We start from the raw sequence: 17,232 nt of genomic DNA on the forward strand, positions 1-17,232 counted from the left end.
GTGAATTTCACCTCTGCTCACTGCCGTACCAATGCACAAAGTTGTACACAAATGTTTGGCGATAAATTCAACTTAAAAAAAAAACTTTTGCGTTTCGCAATTCACCTATAGTGTTTGTTTACAATTTGTCTATGTTTTGCTTCTAGCTTTCCCGCTTAATTAGCAACTCTCTTTTCTTACTTTCTCATCGTCCCAATTTGGGAACTGTCACCTATATGAGTGCGTTCAATGCTGTAGGGACGTTAGGCCCGTTCAGTGACAACTGGGTTTTAGCGAATCATCAGTATTCAGCAACTGTTCAGGCGTAGCCCAAGGCAGCAATCTTGGCCCTCTACTTTTCTCAATATTTTTCAACGATGTGCTAATAGCTCTACCTGCTGATTCCAGATTAGCATACGCTGATGACCTAAAAATCTTTGCCCCGATTGAGAAAGAACACGACTGTTTACGATTGCAGAACTTCATCGACCTCTTCAATAACTGGTGTCAGAACAACAATCCTTGTATAAGCGTGAAGAAATGTGCTGTTATTTCGTTTAGCAGAAGAGTCAACACTATAACATGAAACTATAACATCAGCGGTACACCCATTGTGAGGGTCTCTAGTTTCAAAGATTTGGAAGTTACACTCGACAAATCACTCACTTTTTGTGATCACTACAGTTACATAATCTCGAAAGCGAATAGGAACCTTGGATTTATGACACGGGTCTAAAAAGAATTTCGGGATTGCTACTGCCTCAGATCCCTGTATTTTTCTTTAGTGAAATCAATTCTAGAAACTGCATCGATAGTCTGGAGCCCAAAAGAATTGAAGCCGTTCAATCTAGATTTGTCAAATACGCACTCCGGTTCTTCCCGTGGAACCAGCCACAAGAGCTCACTCTGGAATGGAAACACTCTTGGAGAGAAGACCGACCGCCCGCGCCATTTTTATTAAGAAAATCATCGATGGCGACATCGATTTCCCAGAACTTCTACGTCTCATAAATCTGAATATCCGAACCAGGGTATTAAGGAGGTACGAGTTTCTCCAGATCGAATGCCAACGAACCAATTATGGTCAAAACGAACCTGCCGCCTGCTTGGAATGGAAACACTCTTGGAGAGAAGACCGACCGCCCGCGCCATTTTTATTAAGAAAATCATCGATGGCGACATCGATTTCCCAGAACTTCTACGTCTCATAAATCTGAATATCCGAACCAGGGTATTAAGGAGGTACGAGTTTCTCCAGATCGAATGCCAACGAACCAATTATGGTCAAAACGAACCGCTGCGTGCTATGTGCAAAATATTCAACTGGTTTTCCGAGTTAAACAACTTTAACGTTTCTACCGGCGTCTTCAATACTTCAATAAGATCGTCTGAATCGCTTTTAAATCTAGTGAATCTTATCAAAAATCAAGCATTTTAATAGTATAAGCATAGCGAAAGGTGGTGTTAGTTTTAAGCCTCATGAAGACAAGGATGTCAGATGAATAAATGTTTATAATAATAATATTAATTATTATTTGGATTTGGTGGCCCACGCTTCCCCACAGTTTTTCAAAATCCAAAAAAATACTCTTTTTTTTAAACAGTCAGAACTCGAGAAATTAATGTATTTAAAAAATAAAATAAATGCCTAATGATACCTTAGAAATGTAGAAAACCTTTCCATTATTTTTTTCTTTTTATCTTTTATAATAAAGAAGTTATGAAGCAAAGAAAAAAAAAGTGGTCCATAATACCCCACTCTCCCTTACGTATTAAAATAAGATTTGCTGTTGATATTTCAAATTACTTATCTGAACTTTAAATCCGAATTATGAATACAATTTTAGAATAAATAAATCAATATACGTAATAACTGTACATTTTCCATCATTACAGTAAAAAATGAATCTGTTAATAAATCATTTGACTTTCACCTAACTAAATCCCTATGTTTTCTGAATCATATCAACAAGTTAAAATCACCTGAAAATAGAAATTTGTTGGTGGCAAAGGGGTATAAGTGCATGTGTTTGGAGCCAAAGAGGTTTAAGTGCAAAAATAAAAAAAATCATGTGTCGCCTCAATTAACGTTAAATAAACGTTGTTTTTCTTTAAAATGATTTCAGAAGATCAAGATTTTTATTCGAACCACAGATAACTACCTGCACAATTTTTTAATCAAATCAGAGATGACTACCTGCTGAACGATTCAAAAATATTCTTTAAAAAAATTGATGAAGGTTGTCATTTTTATCTCGAATCAAGTGTTCAACAAAAGCAATTTTTCATTAGAGAGGTTTTCAAATAACCGCGTTTATACGAAAAATTATGATTCTTAATTACGTTTAAAACATGATAATTGAATTCATTTAGCGCATTGTTATGTAAAACTTGTTTTGAAGAAAAACTATATTAGTGTTGAAGTATGTGTCGTGATTTTACGAATCTCAATTCAGAAAGAGATCATGCCATACAACTACAGACCCCGTTCGTTTTTGGCAACATTCGAATTTGGCAACATTCGATTTTGGCACACGCAGAAAAATTGAAATTAGTTTCAAAGGAAAGTGCCGCAAAAACAAAGGATTTTTTCCTTTGAATTTGGGACAAATAAAAATTCCTTGGATTCAAATGCATTTCCTTTTGTTTCGAAGAAATGCTTTCCTTTGAATCAAAACTTTTTCTTTGTTTCAAATAACAAAATGCTTTTGATTCAAAAGACTTTTCGTTTAATTTTAAGAATTTTTTCTTTATTTCAACGGCATTTGGATTTCAATTTAAAAGCATTTGTTCTTGAATTCTATTTCTTGTTCCTAAAAAATTCTAGTACTACATATGGATTTTCGTCCTATTGGAAATAAAAAGAAATCAATTATGGTTTAAAACATTTTATTTCTCTGTAAGTTCATGTTCACATAATCGATTTTCTCCAGGATTAGAATTTTGAACCGGTACATCTGTAAATAAAGACGAGAACAAAATGTACACATGATTTTTTTACATAGCGCACATAATACAAATTTATGACAAAAATGCTTCTCTTGTTATGAAGCTCACCAAAAACTATATTTAGCTGGAAAGTACTTACTGAAAGATGTTTGTTGACGGACAGTTCCATTCGAACAGGGTTTCGACGCCAGATGTCTCCTTGGACCGGATCCGAAGCATTTAGTTGGATGAATGATTGCCCTGAAAAAGTTTCTTAGGTTGACGGTTTATTTGAAAACAAATTGATTTTGAAAGACCTACCTAGGAGTTCACTATCGTTTGTCCTTTTAAAGCTCTCGAGACTTTCCTACGCCGTATCTCGTGATTCCGGTGCTGTTTGGTTGTTGCGCGGCAGTAAGATTTCGCAAAAAATAAACAGTACTGATTGTCGGAAAAACTTCTCGCCAACCCGTTCACCAACCAGAAGATAATGAAGATGTGTCGACTGTTTGACGAAAAAATACTTTGATTCAAAAGAAAATTCATCTAAATCAATGAATTTCCACATTGATTCAGAGTCAAAAAAAAAATTCTTTGATTTCAAATTGAATATTTTGATTCAAAAATTTGGAACATTGGTTTAATAGAAAAAAAGTTCGGTTCAATACAAAATTCACTTGAATCAAGGAAATTGGGTTTTGTTTCAATGTACACAAGGTTTTTGAATCAAAGATGTATTTTTTTTATCTCAATGGTACTACTTTTCGCTGCGTGCACATGTGCCAAAATCGAACGGTTTTCAAAAACAACATTGCTTTTTAGTTTTCGTTATAACAGGTCCAATATGATTAAGATAAACGCCATAAATAAGTTTTTATGTTCTGAATTGGTGAGAAACTGCAACAATAAAAACAGAAGTTTTTTTTTAATTTATAAAGTACTCAAAAACATGATGAAAGAAATTGAAAAATGACTACAAATGGTCGGAAATTGACCAAAAATAACGTGTTTGATAATAATAAGAGTTATTTTGTAAAAATAACTGAAATAAAAGTTGAGAAAAAACCGTTTGATTTTGGCAACTTTCGATTTTGGCAACACAAAATGTACGGGCGTGTTGCCAAAATCGAACAGGGTCTGTATTATTTTAATTTTTTTTTAAATAAAATTGATTTATTTACTTTATATCCTTCATCTCATCTCTACATTCCTTCTCACCTCTATGCTCAATTAAAACTTTTTTTACGCCTCGATTTTTGTTTTGTTTTTCTTTAGAACAATTTTTTTTACCAAATATCCTTAAATTTTATTCCATATTCCACATCTTTATTCTCTATCCTACAAATTTTATTTAATTTCTGCTTATCCTTCATCTCATCTCTACATTTCTTCTCAACTCTCAAATCAAAACAATCAACAGCAGCAGCCTTAAATTTGTGCGCTTCTATAGGCAGTTCCTTGTTATTCCCCCGGAAGGCCAAATCAAACAAACACCAGCAGCAGCCTTAATTATCTGCGCTTCAAACGCCAATTTCGTCTTAAATATCTGCGCAATTTGTGCTTATTCTACAAACCACGCCATTGTCGTGATTTTACGAATCTCAATTCAGAGAGTCACTTAAACACGTCTGTCGCCCACAAGAATAGATCAATGACTGGGTTTGTTTTGTAGTGTTGCCAAAATAGCAAACGTTGCCAATGAAATTTATTTTATTTATCTTCAGTGTTGCCAAATACAACTATTATTTTAATTTATTTTTAAATTAAATTTGATTTATTTTCTTTATATCTTTCATCTCATCCCTACAGTATGAAGTCATGAACGTTTGCGTAAAAATGGAATCAAGTTTCGTGACGTCACAACGTATTCTTTACCCGGGTGCAATAACTCACCTTCTGAACCGATTTTCATTCTAAAAAATGCATTGAATTCCTCTCAAAAAGTATGAAGAGGTACCCAATTTTCAACAATATGTGACTGTTAAAGGAATCATAAACTAAAAGAACAGTAGAATTTTTGTGACGTCACAACGCTTGATAATTGATACCTTTATCAACGATTCTAGAGCGTAAAGTTGTTGTGATTTGACTTGATCTTGTATCATGCTTAAAATGTGGCCTTTTAACAATCATTTTGCAACAATTTTTTTAATATAGCTTTTCATGTAAAGAATAATTGTTAAAATCAGATTATTTTCATACTAAAGTTGTTAAATTTCAACGACAACATACTTAATTCTAAAAAAAGGTAACTGAATATCTTTTGATGGAAAATGAAGCTCAAGAAATAACGTTTCTAATGCTGTACAAATTATTTTTGAATAATGAAAAATAAAAATCGGTTCCCCAGTTAATGTTTGAAAAGATTTATTTTTCACAATTTCAAAAATTAAAAAAAATAATTTCAATACCCCAAAGCGATTAGAAGATATGAGTATTCTGAGATAACATCATTTTCGTGTTTTTTTTTTTTCGTTCGGAGCAGAATCCAGACATTCGGATAAGTTGCATGAAGTTGATTCAGAAACTAGAATAAATTTCATAAACAATGAATCTAAAATCATGAAAATCGGTTGGGCAACGCGCGATCTTTGGGTCACCGCATGTTGTGTTCAAATCAAGGGATTGCAGTGGAGAGAGAATGCTTTGCATTTGGAATGGTAATGATCAAAATTCCAGAAACTGCTTAACAAATTGTAACAATTTGCAACATTTGCAAACAATTAGCATATTTTCACTCTCTGAGTACCGGTTTCTCTCATTTCAACTGAAACCTTCTAATTCTCTCTAACAAATTATAACAAATTCAATCATTGGCTACAAAATTTGTTTGATCATTGACGATGATTCTCCGTTTATCTCAGTCCCCTGGTTCAAATATGAGCGCGTGGAGTCAAATGGCGCCAACACCAATTTGTTTCACTTTGTTCAAGCTTCAATGTGATCTATTAGTTTTAAAATTTCAGTTGCACGTTCTTGCAATAAACGCTCGTGAAGTTGAGAAAAAATAAAACTTAAAGTTGCAATAACTTTGTTACAAAACGTCGTAGAATGTTTAAAATCTTGTGAAAAACGTGTGATTTGAATGCCTCAACAAATGTTTAGACCAGGGGTGAGCGACCTTTTGAACCAACGGGCCAATTTAAATTTGAAATCTTGTCGGCGAGCCGCACGTAAAATATTTTTTTTTGTGATAATTTTCAGAACTTCACGTCATTTTTCATAACTACAAATTTTTGGCGAAAACAAATCTGAAAAAGAAAAGATAAAACGAATTCACGTTTTCGAAAACAGTAATTCACGGCAGTAACAACACGGCTTTTTAAAAACCCGATATTGAAAAGGTACCTCGCTAAATCTTTGACATTTTTAAATTCTCTCAATTTTTAATAGTTTTTAATAGTATTTACTTCTTTGCGAACATTCGTTCTTACAACATTCTTGTTTAAACCGATGATACTATTCTCGTCATCACTTCCATTTAAAAATCTTTTGGAGCTTACTACAGTGATAACTAAGAGTGTGATAAATATTTTTTTAAGGAAATCACAGTCTTCTTAGCTTTGGACGTTGAATCGCTATTTGACTTTCTGTGATTTTTTCCACCATTAAGACTTGTCCTCAAAGCCTAGATTTTTTTCCTACAAACGTTAACAATCTAAAATCGTTCATCCAGGCGTTATTATTTAACTTTCGTAATTTTCGTCAATACTCAGAAATAAAAAAAAATATCAGAAGTTTTAAGTTAATTTTTTGTTGCCATTGGATAGAATAATTTAAAAAAAAACTGCTGAACATATTTTTTATCATTCAACTTTATATTTTTGCTTGAAATGAAAATAGGTAATGACTTCACTAAACCGGCTTCGAGATTCCTTTGACCATGTGTAGGTTCCTCCGACTCACGTTAATGGATTTTGCTCTCAAAGTGGAAGGAAAAAAGTCTACTAATAAAAAAACATTCCAATATAACATTATGCCAACAAACAATATTGCATTTAAGCCTTGAACAGAACATAATAAACGCTTAAAATGCTTGAAAAAAGTCAACAATCTGAAATTTTCCTAACTATCCATTGTAACGGGTGGTAAATAAAAAATGAGAATGTTTTCAATACCTTTCAGTAACTCAAATAAAAAGTGTAAAATTTTCTTTCTCCAAGAAAATTACTCTTTGGGCTCCCTAGGAACAGTAGGCGTGTTTGGATTTGCTAGTTTGAATTTCGTCAAAGCAAAGATGGCGTCGAAACAGCACGTGCTCCGCGAACGCATTGTACGGTTCTACGAAACGCATTTCCAGCAAGAAAAAAAGTTCACGGTGGCACATTTTAAGGAAGAAAATGTACCTGTCAGTACGGTACATCGTATCCTGGGTTCCCTGAACGTAGAGTTGAAGGTCGGAAGTGGTCGTCCGGTGACGATAATGACGAAGCAGAGGAAGACATCGTTAAAGAAGCTGTTTGACAACAAGGACGCAACTTGCCTGCGTGGCGCCGGTCGGAAATATGGCTGCTCCCACGTATTGATCCATCGTACCCTCAAGATGGAAGGAATCGTCTGCAGGAAGAAGACGAGGTCGCCGGAGTACACGGAGGAGCAGATTGAGACGGTTAAATCACAGTGTCGGTGGATGACCAAAAACTACCGCGGGACGTCATTCGTTCTGGATGACGAAAGCTTTTAACCGTTCGTGCCGAAAGATCGTAATCCAACAAACTTGCCCCAGTGCCGCCCAATAGAGGATTTCTTTGGCTCACTCAGTGCCCTAGTGTATAAAAACAATTGGAGGGCCAAGGACACGAAGCAACTGACTACAAGAATCCGGAATTGTATCCGGAAAATGGACGAAAGTGCCGTACAACGTTCTTGTGAGAGCATCGCGACAAAGTTGCGTCGAACATCAGACCACGGCCCTTACTCAAACATTCACTGACATTTTTTTGAAGAAAACACATTATGTTATTAAATAATTAATTAAATAATAATTAAAAATACCGAAATCGATGAAAAAAAAAAACAATTTTGTTATATGTGATTGAAAAAATTCTCATTTTTTTATTTAACACCCGTTAGAAAAAAGTTAAGGCATTAAAATTTGAAAAAAGCTTCGCGGGCCGCGCACAAGGGTCTCGAGGGCCGCGGATTGCTCACCCCTGGTTTAGACCATCTCATTCATGTAAATTCTCTTCTAACTGAAGTTTGAAAAACAACTTTAAAGAAACTTTTAAATAACTTTCAAAACCAAACCTCTATATCTCTGCTCTGAAAAGAGAAAGAATTTTAATATTTTCAACAAAGTATCATAATTTCCCGTATTCTACAACTTTGTAGTATAAAGCTCTATCCTTTGAAACAAAAAAATAGAATTTTCAATTTTTTTCATAGTAGATTTTGACTTATCAGGATTAGGATTATCGTCTACCGGCTTATATAAAATTATTTCAGAAATCGAAATTGAAGTTCAGTGTTGATTATGTTTTATGAGTGCAAACTGTAGTTACTCAATAAAATTTAAATAACTAATTTTCAAAAATTTCAGTAGTCTAAAGTCCTCAACATGACCAGAACGAAACATTATTAAAACACTGTTCACCACCGCGTACGTTGGGTACTTGTGTGCGTTATTTTGCTCTCCTTTTCTCGCTCTCATCTCATCAACAAGCTCTTGCTCTGAAACGTTGACTGTTGTAAGGTTCTCTGTTCCGAATCAAAACATTGGAGTTTTTGGGATGTTTTTATGCTGGGCCCACGATCAGGGTCCGCTGGCTTCGATGTTTATGTTATGCAATGTGGGGTAAAATATTGATTTTCGATACCTTACTGATGCACTGTGTTTATTTTTTGTCTTTACACTTGATCTCGGCAGACAAAAGTTTTCCCTCTTAACTGTTGTCACGCCTAGCATAGCATTGCGAAACATGACTCATTTTCAATGTCACCACCTACCTCTTTTTTATGCTTCGTAAAGATGACGTCGTCGTTCGCCTTTGTTGTATGTGGAAAGGTTTGTCCGGTTTCAGGAGGGTGTAAATTTTCCTGGCGATTCCCGACACTGATGAAGTATGAGGTCCGTTTCACTCTTAACGAAAAATCAAGCACTTGCAATCAACTTCACTTGAACACTTAAGCTCCAGAAACATGAGTTTGCTAATGAACTGAATGGCAAAAACACAGAAACCGTTCTACGATCCATAATTCAGTAATACATACGCCTACTGGTTCAAACGAAAATCGACCACATTCCTCTCGTAGATGTGCAGCATATGTACACACATAACACAAAGATGGTGGAAATCTGAGATGGGAATTTGGCGAAACCCGTAATTAATAGTTTTTCAGACCATTTTATGTTATCGAATCATTTCTCAATCATAAATTTCACTTAAATTTAATTCTGAATTACAGGCGTCTATACTTCAATGTCAACCACCTTCGACAAACATGTAAATTGGGCAATATAGCCGTTTTCGATTTTCTCTTCCGTTTCGGGAGAGCCCCGACTTGACTGGATGGAATGAATGAAAACGAAAACTCCAGTTGGAAAAAGCGTAACTTTAAAGAGAGAGCAAAGAAGTTAGTTTGAGAGGGAAAATCCAAACACTTCAAGTACAGTGGGTAGTTTCCGAATGCAATTTATGCGCGAGAGCATCGTGAGCATTGGTGCTTTTCGCGTGTAGAGGTACATAAAAATCTGACCATGTCGCCTGATCATGTCGGATGATTCTGATGACCGTTGTAAATGGCGCGATGTAGGGTCCAAATTTGATGCTTACATTAGATCTCTCAATGCGGGTTGACCGGAAAGTGTAATTTAGCTAATTGTTGTTCTTGTTAGACAGTAAGATCTATTTGAAAAAACTTTTTAAATAAACAAAGTCTTAAGAAAAACATGTTCTATAAGACAATTTTCTTCTTTCCAGATTCAGCTTTGTTTGGTGACACTCAAAAAAGGGTTAAATTTTTAATTTCGCCTTAAATTGCATTTAATTTCAGTGAGATGATTTTTTTTATGTTTTCTCATGTAAGATGAATTGAAATCAAAGAATCCTTTCCTTTAAATCTCAAAATTGGACTCAACAATTAATTTTTTTATAATAAATATATTCAAACGGTTCAAGTCTTACATATCATGCATGTTCATCTGTAAACATATTTTTGTTGCATACATCGAGGCGTTTAACGCTCGCCCAAATCTATTAACAGCGGTACGCACATAAAAAAGATCCGTAGAAGCTAGCGCTTCTCTATATAAAACTGATTTAAAGAGAGCTAAACAGTAAAACACGAATAGTTGGTAGTACGATATGGTAAAAATTCAGAGATTCGATTCACATTTTTAAAGGTTGGCACATTTCAATGAAATTAGTTTGAAGTATTGAGATGTTTCGCGTTTAGTTTAAAATATTTTGGTTGACAAGTCCCCATAGACTATGGGATTTTGAGACATTTTGTTCGAGAGGAACATTAAAAAACAGTTTTTCGTCAATAACTTTTGTCTCCTTGGACAGATTTTTTCGGGTTTTCTTAAAGCCTAAATTATGACAAATATTTCATTCGAAGGTTTTATTTCAATTAAAGTTAAGATAAAAAAGTTATTAAGCTTCAAAAATTGGATAACTTTTTTAAGGGTGATTTTCATTACTGTTTTAATGATGCGACTAAATATCCGACCAGGACACTCAATGTGACATGCATGCCGTTTCGTCAAATAATATTTGAGTTTGGATGATATTCACTCAGGGTGGCCACAGAACCGGGAAAAAACCGGGAATTGAAAATCGAACCGGGAAAACCGGGAAAAAACCAGGAATTCACACCCAAAACCGGGAAAATCAACAAAAATAAAAACAAAATTTACTTTTGGTTCCAAGACCCGGGATTCACCCCAAGATTCAAAATTAGGAATTATTATTTTCATTTGCAAGAATACAAACGTTCAAAAAATGTGTGGTAAGAAAATCAAAAGTTGTGAAATTTAAAAACTACTAGGATCTCGTCAATCAACTTAGAATTGGAATCTCAATTATTATCGGAACCCAGAGTTCAAAACTGTCTTGAAGAATGAAATAAGAAATTCGAAAAGTCTCTTAAAATTTTTTCAAGTATCGCATGTCACTAGATTCATTTAAAAAAAAACCATTGATCATATAAAAACAAATGAATTGAAGTCAAATCAAGAATTCAGATCTCTTAGTTGTAAACTTGGAAATGTAAAAAGAGGCTAATATTATAACTTTCCAGTGATAGTGTTTAGTTCAAGAGTTAAAAACATCACAGAAATTAAAAACAAATCTTCATATCATCTTTGCGCATTTTTGTAGCATAATAACAACAAATTAAACATCTCTTAAAATTTGAGGAAACGATCTCCTTTAACAAGCCCTGTTTAGGAAAAAAAATCATCCGTGTGTCGAGACCGAATGAAAACCATCGCCATTTTCTTTTTAATTATTCGGAACTTTTATTTGCGCAAAACTGACGCGATCCGATGCACACAAAATTAGTCTGTAAACGGATTTCCAACCAAGTTTCTCGTTCTCACCATACATTAATTTTCCCTTCTCTCTTCTGGAATAGACTCGTCTCTTCTTCTCCTTTTCAACATAATGCACTCTCGAAAGGGCACCCAGTCAGTGATGTCAACCTTCCAGATTTTGTCTGGATCTTCCAGACTTTTTGGACTTTTGCCAGACATTTTTTTAGGTTTCCAGACTTCCAGACTTTTGGCATTTCTTCCAGACAATTCCAGACTTTTGTGTTTGGACATAAATTGTTCTAAGATTCTATGAAAATTAAATTTTGTCATGGTGTAATATGGCAGGAAACAATAATACTAGGCACAACTATTTGTTGCTTTAATATTCGACAAATTTAAAATTTGGGTTATATTCGGCCTGAATATCCGGTACAGTTTTATACTGAATCACTGATTGAAAAAACTGATCTCTGAATCTCATGGGTTCTGAATTTAGTGTTTAACACTAAACATACCGACACTTTGTATATACATATGTACCTATTCATACCGCGAGCGGTCAAATGACGGCAAACACCGTTTTCGCTAAAACTCCCTTGTTTATCAACCGATTTCTACCAAATTTATAGTTTTGAAAAGCTTATAATTCGATTCAAATATGTTTCTCAGACAATTTTCAGCTACAATCAATAACTTTAAAGTTATTTACAGTACAAGAAAAATTTCATTAAAAAACATGCTTCAAGACAAAGGTTGTAAATCAGTTTTTAAGTGCTTGAAAAAAATTTCACTTAGTGCCTGAGAAAGCTGAAGTTAGAAGCTATATGTTGCACGTATGGAATTTTTTTTTTTAATTTTCTAAGATCATGGCCACAAAAAATGTAAAAAAGTTGTGTAAAACCCGTACTTTTCAATCAATCAACTGCCAAAGCTGTTCCTGTTACAGTAGAAAATTTTGAAAAAGTGAATTGAAAAGTAGACGTAATTTGTCACATTTTGGCATCTTTAGATTTTTAAAACTAAGCTTTTCAAAACTATAAATTTGGTAGAAATCGGTTGAGAAACAAGGGAGTTTTAGCGAAAACGGTGTTTGCCGTCATTTGACCGCTCGCGGTATGAATAGGTATACCACATACGTTATTCGAAAACCGTAACACTTAAAAAAAATTTAAAAACGCAAAAATACTTGCATTTCAAAAACAAAAATAGTCCTGTCGTTAAATTTGCGAAAAAAAACAATTATATAAGGCGTAATCATCGTTTAAAGTTCAAAAACCGTCATTTGACAGCCTCCGGTACGTTTAGTGTTAAAAACACAGTTAAATTCGAGTTTCATTCGATTAAAACGTCAAAATTACAATATTACCAAGCTATGAAATCAATCATTAAATGTTTTCTAATGTTTATTTGTCTACGAACTTTGATTTTAGTATCAATAATTTAAAAACCATAATTTTTAATACCTTTTCCATAAATTTGTATTTTGGAATTAAAATTCCTTGACTAAAAAAAATACAGTGGGTGAATCTAAATTGGTTCTTATATTTTTATACCTCAAACTTTGATATCGTATTGAATAATCTCCACAACTGTAAATCTAGTCTGTGTGACTTGTTGCCCATATTTATTTTTTTTTTCGATTTCGCAATGAGAATTCTTAATTGAAATCGTGATTTCCAAGTTCTGAAATGAGAACTTTGGAATTATGATGCAATAATAATGTTTGATAAATTTTTTACTACTTTAACAAGGAGTTAAAAATGATCTAGATTTTTTCAATTTATGGGCTTTTTCCAAATAGAAAAAAATCTTTACTGAATTGTATAGAAAATATTTTTCGTTTTGAGACTCGGGTTAATAAACAGAAGACAAGAATGTCGGAAAATGGTAGGGTCATCTAAGGTAATTATGATCATTATTAATTTGATTTCTTATTAGGTTATAATTTTAAGTATTGACAGTATTTCTAGAGCATTTTTTCACTGTTCTTTCTAATATTATCATTGATTAGTCATGGGGTATTTTCGTTTTGACATTTCATACGTTATGTAGAACGGTTTATTTTCAAAATCTTGATGGTTATTGGTTTTTTAATCATAAAAGGTAAGTTTAAGTAATCAAACAAATTTCCAGAGAAATGAATGTTGTGAACTGTAATGACACACTTGGTATCTGTAGCTTAAAAAAAATGATCGAATAACACATTTGATTCATTTGATTTCTTTTTGGTTCTTACCATAGCCATAATGACGACTGATTAATTGTAAACATTGTTTAGCACACCATTTTTAAATTAAAAAATGTGAACATGATTTTAACTTATCTATCGAAAATATGTTTTAAATGCATCATAGTGCCGTCGATACCAGCTTTTCTATTCCCATAACGATTTTATGTACGGTGTTTTTTAATCATTTTGATAAAAGGTGATAAAAAACTGAAAATAGACTCGAGTTCGTCTAAATGTTCAATAGTATGAATGTGATGAAACAATCAAATTAATGAAATTAGTTGAAAATATTACTTTTCGTCAATGAAATTGGATCATCAATACCTGGGAAATCTTGAATTTAAAAACCGGGAAAACCGGGAAAAAACAGGGAATTTCAAAATGAAAAAGTTTTGGCCACCCTGCCACTTGATAGTTCGGAAAGAAGTAAGGGCGGAAAATACTTGACGATTTAAAAAAAATTGCATAACCACAGGGGCTTAGGAACATGACTGGACGATTTGTGATGCCAATAAAAAGATTCACCCTCATTCTCTATCAAAAGAAAGATACAGCTCAAGGAATATTTAAAGAAGGTAGTGTCGAGGCAGCCCTGCTTTAGTATTAGTACACACTGCGACGTCACAATCACGAAAAATCTGTTAATTTACTAGGAAATTTGTCTTTTTGTTGATAATTTGAAGAATTTGCTGGAAATGTTCCACTTTTAATACCTGTTATTCTAGAAGGATTCTTGCTCTTCAAGCTTGGTACGAAAAAAGTTGGATTTTCAAGTAATTTTTGTATGAAATAGACCATCGAAGTTCGAAAAAATGGTGGATTTTCCCTACTCAAATTTGCAAAACTTTAAAATTAGTTCAAATTCTTCCATGAAAATGATCAAGTCAGTGCAGTTTAAGTTCCTTATTACAAAAAAATTATCAAAAAACAAACTTTTTTTTAAAAACACAATTATTTATTTGCGTTTTAGTAAATCGAGTTAACAATAATCAATTGATGTTAATTGTTCTACATAAGAATTGAATATGGTAAACCGATTGGATAAAAATCATGACAATCAATTGAACACTCAATAACCACCAGCTAGACCTTTTTAAAGTAGATTTTATCTTCGTTTTTGAACGTTTTAGCTTCAAGATGACATTGCGTTCATTGTTAAAACGAGAAATAAAACATAATGCAATCTTTAAAGGACCAGAAAATTTCATAACATAGTGAAATAGAGGTCTTACAACACAATCAAAATGAAATTGGAATTCATTTTCATTCTAAAACATGTTTTTCTTTGAAATTTCTGCCATTCGCATATAAATTTTCGATACATTCGTTTTTGTGACGTCACAAAAAAAATCCAATATGGCTCTCGACACTACCTTATTTAAATATTCCTTGGATACAGCTTATATAATAAAAACGTGAGAAAAATGTAAAAGGACCTCTTTTCGAAAAATTATCATCTTATTGTTTTTCGATCTAAAAAAATTGTTGGCGGTTGAGTCTGAGAGTAACAACTATTCTGAATAGATTTTTTGAGAAAAAAAAATGATCCTGAGTTAGGTAAAAAAGATGAAACATAAACCCCGCCCAAAGGCGGCAATATGTACAATAAACTGCCCTAAATTTGTATGGGAAATTCAAAAACTGTGCAATGTTTTGCGCTGCAGGCTAAAATTGATCCTAGTCCTAGTACAAGATCTCATGCCAAATTTGGGCCAGATCGGATCACGGGAAAGGGTCGCTCAACGAGCTTGAAATTTGTATGGGGTTTCGAGACATTTTGCTCGGAAGAAACATGAAAAACCTGTTTATCATCAATAACTTTGGTTCCCGTTGGTCGATTTATTTCAAAAACGGTTTTTCTTAAAGGGTGATATTTATCACTGTCAATGAGTCGAACATATTGACGCCTCATTAACAGTAATGAATAGCACCGTAAAAATGTTAGCCCATTTTTGAAGCCTTATAACTTTTTTTTATCTTAACTCTTATCGAAATGCAGTCTTCGGATGAAATATTTATCATAATTTAGGCTTTCAGAAAAATTGTTTTTGAAAGAAATCAGCCGACCTAAGTTATTGATGAAAAACTGTTTTTTTTTTATTGGCATCACAAATCGTCCAGTCATGTTCCTAAGCCCCTGTGGTTATGCAATTTTTTTTAAATTGTCAAGCATTTTTCCGCCCTTACTTCTTTCCGAACTATCAAGTGAATATCATCCAAACTCAAATACTAGAAAAACATAAAAATTGCAATCGAGCACACAAAAATGGTTAAAATTGGTCATTATTTGATGAAACGGCATGTGAAATGCATTGAGTGTCCTGGTCGGAAATTTGGTCGCCTAATTAAAACAGTGATGAATATCACCCTTAAAAAAGTTAATTAATTTTTGAAACTTAATAACTTTTTTATCCTAACTTTAATTGAAATAAAACCTTCAAATGAAATATTTGTCATAATTTAGGCTTTAAGAAAAACCGTTTTTGAAAGAAATCGGTGGAAGGAGACAATAGTTATTGATGAAAAACTGGTTTTTCATGTTCCTCTCGAACAAAATGTCTCGAAATTCCATACAAACTTCAGGCTCGTTGAGCGACCCCTTCCCGTGATCCGATCTGGCCCAAATTTGGCATGAGATCTTGTACTAGGCCCAGGATTAATTTTAGCCTGCAGCGTATAACATTTCACAGGTTTTAAATTTCCCATACAAATTTGGGGCAGTCTACTGTACATTAATCATTTCCAACCTAGTTAACCATTCTGAAGTGGTCAATATGGAATCGGGAAGCTCAAAGATTGTTCCTCCTAGAGTTGTTCCAGATCTTTTGGTACATCTCGTACATACATACATTTCTCTCCAGTAAAAAAAGGAAAAAAAAACCTGGCATCGCGGATTCTGCTGGCTGTGCGAGCTCTGTTTGCTAGGGTAAATGATCTTGAGCGGAACTAAATGGCTCAATTCGACGCAACTCGGAACAGTTAATCAAGCGGTAAGGATATGGGTTATATCCGAACGAATCTTTTTTCAGTTCAGCGGATACATTTTGGTCTCTGCTTTCTAATGATGATTTTCAGAATTTAATTCGATTAACTCTAGAGCTGTTTTACTGAAGTAAGAATTCTGATCTTGAGCGGAAATAAAATATGATCTTGAGGGGAACCATTTTGTATTGTCATCATCTTTAGTGGCTCTCGTTCCCAATCTTTCTGAAATTATGAAAAGTTCAATAGGCGATGGAAGCGCTGCCGAATTTGGGTGATGGTTTTGCATTAGTGTAAGAGGGATGCAGCTAAAATTTCACCTAACTTTTGACAGATCTTTCGGGTTTTTCTTAAGGAGAGAAAGAATAACTTTTCGATTCCATCGCCCATTTAATTTCATCTTTGAAGATTTTGAAGTACAAAAATTAATGTTTTTACGTAAATAAAAGAAACTTAGCGTTCCAAAGTTGTTCTCAAAATATCCGTTCAAATTTGTTCCTTACTTTAAAAAAATCAAATTTCACTTTGATTCACTGTATCTTATTTTGAAAGAATCGATTCTCCAAACTCAAATTTTAGTTCTTTTTTATCTCAAAAATTAAAGTCGTTAGTATATTCGATTGATTATTTGAATGTG

Source organism: Uranotaenia lowii, chromosome 3, assembly GCF_029784155.1.
Source record: "Uranotaenia lowii strain MFRU-FL chromosome 3, ASM2978415v1, whole genome shotgun sequence".
In the NCBI taxonomy this organism is placed as follows: domain Eukaryota; kingdom Metazoa; phylum Arthropoda; class Insecta; order Diptera; family Culicidae; genus Uranotaenia; species Uranotaenia lowii.